This window comes from Brachyhypopomus gauderio, chromosome 7 (assembly GCF_052324685.1).
Source record: "Brachyhypopomus gauderio isolate BG-103 chromosome 7, BGAUD_0.2, whole genome shotgun sequence".
NCBI lineage: Eukaryota > Metazoa > Chordata > Actinopteri > Gymnotiformes > Hypopomidae > Brachyhypopomus > Brachyhypopomus gauderio.
The window spans coordinates 22641977-22650067 of record NC_135217.1 but is presented as its reverse complement, the minus strand read 5'-3'; the positions used below and the strand labels follow the sequence as shown (position 1 = coordinate 22650067).

At 47.7% G+C, this 8091-nt stretch overlaps 1 long non-coding RNA gene across 1 annotated transcript in view; it reads right to left on the bottom strand.

Annotated features, from left to right (window-relative positions):
* Positions 1 to 859: 859 nt before the first annotated feature.
* LOC143518253 (uncharacterized) overlaps positions 860 to 8091 on the bottom strand; it is an 8085-nt gene continuing 853 nt past the window's right edge. Inside the window, exons 2-3 of the long non-coding RNA XR_013132117.1 lie at positions 8081 to 8091; positions 860 to 1477 (exon numbers count right to left, since the gene is read on the bottom strand). The exon at positions 8081 to 8091 is cut by the window's right edge and continues 48 nt beyond it. This is a non-coding gene — a long non-coding RNA (uncharacterized LOC143518253). The remainder of the gene's footprint in view (positions 1478 to 8080) is intronic.

The following is an 8091-nucleotide window of genomic DNA, read 5'->3' as shown; positions in this document are numbered from 1 at the left end:
TCTCACACACACACACACACACACACACACACACACACACACACACATAGTGCATGGTGTCTCACACACACACACACACACACACACACGGTGTGTCTCTGTGACTCTCTCTCTCACACACACACACACACAGTGTGTCTCTGTGACTTTCTCTCTCTCACACACACACACACACATACACACACACACATACACACACACACACACACACATACACACACACACACACACATACACACATGCACACACACATAGCCACAATCTATATATATACTCTCTCTCTCTCTCTCTCTCTCTCTCTCTCTCTCTCTCTCTCTCTCTTTCACACAAAGATACAGACATACACACACTGTCTCTATTTCTCTCTCTCTCTCTCTCTCTCTCTCTCTCACACACACACACACACACACACACACACACACACACACACACACGGGCACGTACGCACAGACAGTTAGTGTAGAGTCATGCAGTGTGGCCCAGGTGCTAGAGGAGGCTAGCCCAGTTCCTTTAATGACCATCTGATGGTAATTTCATTAGGTATAATTTGCTGTGGGAGATGTCATTTAGGATAAGCCACTCGATTGATTGGAAAGTGACTGAAAAGGGTGGGGGCTTGGCCTGTAGTGAGCATATTAGATTTAGACGAAAGTATTGCATGTTTGTGTGTGTGTGTGTGTATGTGTGTGTGTGTGTGTGTGTGTGTGTGTGTGTGTGTGTGTGTGTTAAGCAGGGTTAATATGCATAGAAGGTGAACAGACTCACCATTTAGTCTGTCACTCTAGTTCTCTAGTATAAAATGTTGTGATTTTCTTTAGACAAAAATATAAATTCCAGTCACATTTACTGCACACTTGGAAACTGTTTGGTTCCTTTTAATTCCCCTCTATCAATCCATCTGAAAAAGCATGAGGAAATTGCGATGATAGTCCTAGGTTGCCCATTTGCATTAACCAGATTTAATTTGCTTTACCATCACACAAACTAGCACAAATGTACTCCATTTCAGCTCTCCTGGTTTTATTGTGAGCCAGTCTCTGTGTGCAGTCCAAATGAATGAATAAGTGATTATGTATTCTAATTCCTCTTGTGCACATGTGTAATCATCTCAGCAATATTACCATAATCACATGCTGATTTGTTAACAGCTCGTGCAGCCGGCTGGCCGAGAGAAGCCAGTTGGCTTACACTGCGCTGTTTCCTCTCCTCCTCCTCTTCCTCTTCTTTATCTTCTGCCCTTCTTCTCCGACTCTGTTGCTGTGTGTGGTCTGATGCAGGCAGGATGTGATACAGCGTAAGACTTTCCAGGCAGACTCTGCATCCCACTGACCGTATGCCTGTGTGATTCGCTCTGGACGGAGTCGGCCCCCGCTTTGACCAGACTTGTATGTCTGATGGGAGGTGGGGAGGAGGAGGGGCTAGACCGCTGGGGGGAGGGGCAGGAGGCGGAAGGCACCTCTCCACGCGCTGCGTACACCTGAAGCAGAAATCAGGAGTTAGGAATTAGAACAGGGTCGACGGGAACCGTTACAGCGTCCGGACTATCGCGTCACACCGTAAGCGTGTGCTCAGATGACGAGCAAGACGAGGAGGATAAGAGAGATGAGTGTTAATGGCCCCAGAAGACTGGGGGAAGGAAGGAGGTTATTCACGGACATTTGTAGGTCGGTCTCACTATGGTGACATGAGCCTAACTGCTCCTACACACCCGGGTAACATGAGGTCAAAGGTCCATTAAGGACATTATGGTTGGCCATCCTTCAACGTCAGGACCGATACTGAAGGACAGTTAGTGGGTGTGATAAACAATGGTGGATATTTTACTCTATGGATTTACTTCATGGAGTCAAGCTGACAGATGGTACCAGGACACTGCTGGGCTATTTGTGCACACTGTTCATGTGATGTGAAGAGATTTTATTTGTTATTTCTGTTTTAATTCAAGCTCTGATTGCCGTGGAATTGCTTAGCAGAGTTTGTAACTTATGGCTTTCCTGAACTAGAGCTTGACGTCTCAGCTTAGGAAGAGGCCAGATATATACTTCTCACGGACACACAGAAAACAATACAAGAAAATCCTTATAGTCACACCTAAGAACACCTCCGTGTTCACTGTGCTAACTCATGTGCTTGCAGCAGCAAACTGAACTGCTTATTGACATCCTAACACAGGCTGTTGAGTGAGAGCTGGCCTGTGAGGGTGCTGATAGGTATGTGTGTGTGTGTGTGTGTGTGTGTGTGTGTGTGTGTGTGTGTGTGTGTGTGTGTGTGCGCATGCATGTCTGCGTGAGAGCGTGCATGTGTGTGTGTGTTGCTTTTAATGAGTACTTATCCACGGCCCCTTTACTAACACGCACACACTGTTTTATAAGTAGCGTGTTCAAAGCAGGCAGCATAGTCTGCTAGATGTGTGTTCTCCAACTTCCACGTTTTTTTTAACAAGCTTCCTGCATTAATCCTTTAAATTCCATAGCTGCGTAACCATAGCTACGATACCTGACTCAAACGTCTAGCTAATAGATTCCAGAGATGTCACTGCGCAATTAGCATTACAAAGGTTCATATATGAAGAGAACTCAACTAAGCACTTCATTAAGAAAACTCTATAGACTGGTTTTCTAGTGTCAGATTAAGCCCTCCGTTGGACTAAATTACATCATCCATCTGTAAATTGAACTGAAAAGCATTCATAGTGCATCATTAGATTTAATCTGTGCTTTTAAACTGTCCTTAAAAGTAAATAATGAAGGGTCTACTCATGGCTTTATTCTAACGGTTTGGTACAAGAAGGCCGAGTGACTAAGTGAGTAATAGAGAGAAAAAGAGTGAGAGAGAGAGAGAGAGAGAGAGAGAGGGAAAGAGAGAAAAAGAGTGAGAGAGAGAGAGAGAGAGAGAGGAGAGGGAAAGAGAGAAAAAGAGTGTGAGAGAGAGAGAGAGAGAGAGAGAGAGAGGGAAAGAGAGAAAGAGAGATGGAGGGAGAGAGAGAGGGAGGGAGGGAGAGAGAGAGAGCGAGGGAGAGATTAGGGCACCATCTAAGTCTCTCTCTTTGCTAGGCCTGCTCTCCTTGTCAGCACGTCTCTATCGGCTCTTTGACGGAGTGGGCAGCTGAGGACGGCGTTTTATGGTGTGTGACATGTTCCAGCGCTGGGGCAGCCCCTCCCTCACACTCACCCCCTACAGGCAGCTTTTGTGTGGGCTAAATGGGGTTGGATGCACCCCTTTAACTTTGATTTCCATTCGCCATTGTCCAGCATTGATAGGGAGGCTAACTCCATCTGGGCCCGCCTCGCATGGTGCCTCGCTTTCAAAAGGCATATGCTCTCTGTGTGGAGAAGCTCCACACCCGCTGAAGAATGGGCTCCCGAAATAATGATATACACAAGGAGGGAGGGAGAGAGAGGGAGAGAGAGAGGGAGAGAGAGAGAGAGAGCAATATCGCTTCATTCATGGCCTCATTGTGTGGGTCTTACTTACATGTGATGGGTTGTTTTATGTATGGGCAGGAGTGCAGAAGTGCTGAGACAAAGAGCCTGCTGCCGTGATGGCGCTCTAAATGGCGCTCGGACTGTTCGCCTCCTGAACCGCGTAAACTCGGGCGGGGCTTCTACATTTAAGACACACAGCTTGCTTCAGACTCCCCCCCACCCAACCAGGTCAAGCCAACGACACGGCCAGTCGCCTCTCGGAGTGAGGTGATGCCTTCTGAGAAGAGAGAGTCACGTGTCATCGTTGGATCGGCCTCGCCACGATGGGTTGCATCTTAGATTTCAGCAGTTTGATCGCCGCTCCATCTTCCTAAATTCAATCAGACACGTCCAATAATGACCTGATGTGGACTTCGACGACGCATACATCTTGATTTTGGCTGCCGCCCCACTGCAGGGTTCAGACCGACGGGCCCTGCTGTCTTTAGATCAGTTTCTACTCGTTCTTTTAACACCGGAGCCCTTTGCTCTCTTTCTCCACCTTCACTCGATCCATTTCAAAGCCCCAGAGCAGTCTGTTCTAATGAAAGGTCAGTTATAGCAGCCTAAGGCCTGTCGCCCCCCCTCTGAGGCTGGGTCGCATCCCACCGCAGTGGGGGGTGGGGGCGCGAGGGTGGGGGTTTGGACCCTAGCGGGGGCCGTCCGCCCATGCCGGCTGCACGGGGCAGCGCTGCGTTCACGAGGGTATTTAGGTGGCCTGAAAGGAGGCGCGTCAGATCGAGCGGGAGCAAACAGAAGGAGGTCTCCGGGGAGGAGCAGAAGCCCTGCTCCATTTTATAGACTCCCCTGAAAGAAAGTGATTACACATCATTATCCAATTGAAGCTGATTGATGGAGAGGGGTCAGAGCAATATAGCTCATAGCTGCGCGGGAGGGGTGAGGGGGGGGGGGGGGGGGGCGGAGAGAGGATGGGACAATGGCAGGATTGTCACCCTGGGAGAGAGGGGCGTAGGGGGAGCGCTGGAGTCTGGCCCAATGAAAGACGTGGGGTTTTCCTCTCAGCAGAGGTTCAAGTGGAACAACAAGTGCGGACGGAGGGTGAGATGAGGGGCCCCACCACAGGACTGTTAGCATGGCCCGAAATTAGCCCTGAGAGATAAGAGATAGCATTGTGTGTGTGTGTGTGTGTGTGTGTGTGTGTGTGTGTGTGTGTGTGTGTGTGTGTGTGTGTGTGTGTGTGTGTGTGTGTGAGTGAATGAGTGCAATTTGTAATAGGAAATTGAGATTTGGCTTGAATGAGTGAGAATTTGAACAGTGGCTACCCAACAGAATGCGGTCAGACAACAGCAGGGAAACACTAATATTGGAAATATCATCAGAAGGACTCACTGGTCACGGCTCATGTCAATGTGTAATGCACAATACTGGTCAAGGGTGAGATCTATGGGTGCGTGAACCACAGTGTGGTGGTGGTAGTGATAAAACCACATCCCGTTAAGAAAGACAGCATCACATGTCTGCATCTCTCTCTCTCTCTCTCTCTCTCTCTCTCTCTCTCTCTCTCTCTCTCCGCAGTAGTCAAACACAATTGTGCGTCACTAATTTCAATAAAAGTGGGACAAACTTAGCAGCATAAAGTGGAGAGCACAGAGGGAAAGAGGGAGAGAAACAGAGAGAGGGAGGGAGAGAGAGAGAGAGAGAGAGAGAGAGAGAGAGAGAGAGAGAGAGAGAGAGACTGCGTCATGTTCTAAAGATACTATATTATGAATAGGAGCATCCTCTGACACAAGCTCCAGAATCACATGGTAAGCAGCCTGAGGCCATCGATGCTGTGAGAGAGGGTGAAGAGAGACACTGGCCAGAGAAACAGGCCAGGGTGGCCAGTCAGGGAGGGGGGGACTGAGAGGGCAGGCAGAGACGATGCAGGGAGACCTGGGACAGAGACAGTCCAGGGACAGAAACCAGAATGAAAGACAGGGACAGAGGATTGAGACTGTAGTGCTACTCCTCACTGCAAAGAGAGCCTACAAGCTGCTATTCCCCTCAGGAGCAGTTAAAATATATCTCTCTCTCTCTCTCTCTCTCTCTCTCTCCTCTCTCTCTCTCTCTCTCTCTCTCTCTCCCCCTTTCTCACTCTCTCTCTACAGACACACTCCTCTCTTACCTTCCCAAGACACCCCACACTCCCAGCACCATCACCCCACCAGGGTAATTAGCAGGGTACAAAGCCACCAACCACATCAAAGCTAGGCGAGGAGGCTGTATCGCTACACAGGGGGAGCTGCTACAGAGACACTCCGAGAATACCATCATACACAAATAACGCAGGTCCCCTTATTCTGACACAGGATATGGGAATCCCGCCGCCCGCCACTGGTAAACAGCACTCTGGCACTTTGATCTTCTCATGTATTCAACTCGGAGTATTCCAGTGCCAATTTCACTAATCCAGCTGGACTAAATGACACGACCCATTCTGCACACTCACCCATCTGCGTGCTGGGTGTGAAAATAATGAGTGCTATTCATAGGAGACGAATACAAAGACTTTAAGACTGTAAAGCAACAGATCTTGTGACTGGAAGAGGCATCATTTGCTTACAGAACACTCAACCGTAAGTGAAGAGTTACTCAAGACGAGGGGAGGGGGATAAAGCCCAACATTAAGGGGGGTGGGGGGGTATGGGTGAAGCCCAACACTGAGGCACTTAAATCAAGCACCAAACACCTCGCATTGCTGGCTTGGAGTTTCTGCCACTCTGAAGGTTGCTTTCATACTGTTTCAGTGTGAGATGTATGTTCACACTGTGCGTTGCAGACAACTGGTCCCGAAAAGAATAAAAGGCCCTTGAAGAAGCCCATGGAACCGTGTGGAATACTCAGAGTGCTATGACTCGTGTTGACTGAGCTTAGTGGACATATCGATCGATTCACCATCATGTGCTGTGAACTGGGTAAACGGACACTGTGATTTCCAGTCCCAAGTGCGAGTAGCAGTCTCTCGGCCTCTGGACTGGTCTAGAAGGCCATTAGGCTCAGAATGCTGAATTGAGAGCAATCACATGAGTCTAGACTCCTCACTAAATATGCTGTCCACACACACACACACACACGCACACACACACACACACACACACACACACCGCCAACCCTGTGTCATCCTAAAGGAATCCCTCTAATGAATGAGAAGCCTATTAAAAAACCCAGCGGATTGCAGAGCTTCCGTCACACTTCCTGTCTCCACAGGACTGATGCAGACCAGTACCTCTCTGTCTGGAAGGGGAAGACGGGCCCAGGCCCAGGGAGGCCCTCCCCACCACTACCAGTACCACCACTACACCTCAGGACAAAGACCAAAGTCGGTTGAGAAACGTCTGCAAACTCTCCACACTCGCTGTGCTTCTGCAATCACTTCTGCTTGATTTAACCTTCTTTAGGAAATGTGCTCACAGCAAGTGAGGATCACTGGATTTGCTTATCTCTGGCTGGATTTGGCTTCTGTTGCGTGTTTTTAAAAGTAGGTTAAGCATATTTAGACGTCGGAACGTTTTTGTGTAAAATGTGCACATTCATCGGAATGGGTTCAGGAAAAGTGGCAATCTGAGCTGTGACATTTCGAGTATAACAACAGAAAAGTACGAGCAGGGGGATCACATGGGCAGACGCAGCTGTAACAAAACGAGGTCTTAAAAGCAGTTTGTGGCAAGCTTTCCTGATTTCCTCCTCGTCACAGTTAGCGGGATAATTGGAAATGGAGGGGTATTAACTCCGATGGGATTAGCAGAGGGAATTAAATATGTTAATCCCCCAAAAAGGTAAATAGCCTTCGCAATACAATAACCAATTTCCAGAATCTCCCCCAAGGACATGCTTGTCTTTGAAGCAACATGGTCTCGAGTGTTCCAGAAAGTTCCCAAGGTCATCCCTATGGTGTAGGCAAGCGCGCTGCCCCTCGGCCGACTCATAACCTGTTCTTCAAATGCCTCTGCTGTGCACATCATTACTCTCCCTCCCTCCAGAGAACGCTTACTACCATGTGTTCATCTGCCGTCTAATTATATCACCCAGCTGAATGTCATGGAAACAGAACTTTGGAATGCGCTATCACAGCAATGCGACAATGCACAAGGCATTTGTGTGTGTGTGTGTGTGTGTGTGTGTGTGTGTGTGTGTGTGTGTGTGTGTTTTAGATAGCACACAAATTACTTCGTGATGTCAAGAGAATATTATACATAATATTAGGCTTGTTGGTGAGTGCTTTTGCCTGTGGAGAACAACAGAAAACTATATTTTCTCACAGGTTTTGGAATGACATGTAATTGAATAAAAAAGCATTGCGTATGTTTCAGGCTGTTGTAAATAACCTGTTTTTCAAACTGCCTGTGAATCAATACTGTACAAAGCAAAAAATCAAGTCAATTGCCGAGATCAAAGTGCTTTTTGATGCAGTTAGCTTGCTAAAATTTTAACAAGGCCTGAATCATTGTAGAAAATACCTTAGATCAATCCTCAGACCTCTGAAGAACACTCCTTTTTAAGTTGTGTCTAAAGATGAATGTCTCCAGAACAGAGAAACATTAAAAGAGTCAATCACCAAAGAATGTAGACCATAAAAACCACAGTCAACTTCAATAAAGTGCTTTTTACATGCTTACAGTTTGCAGTG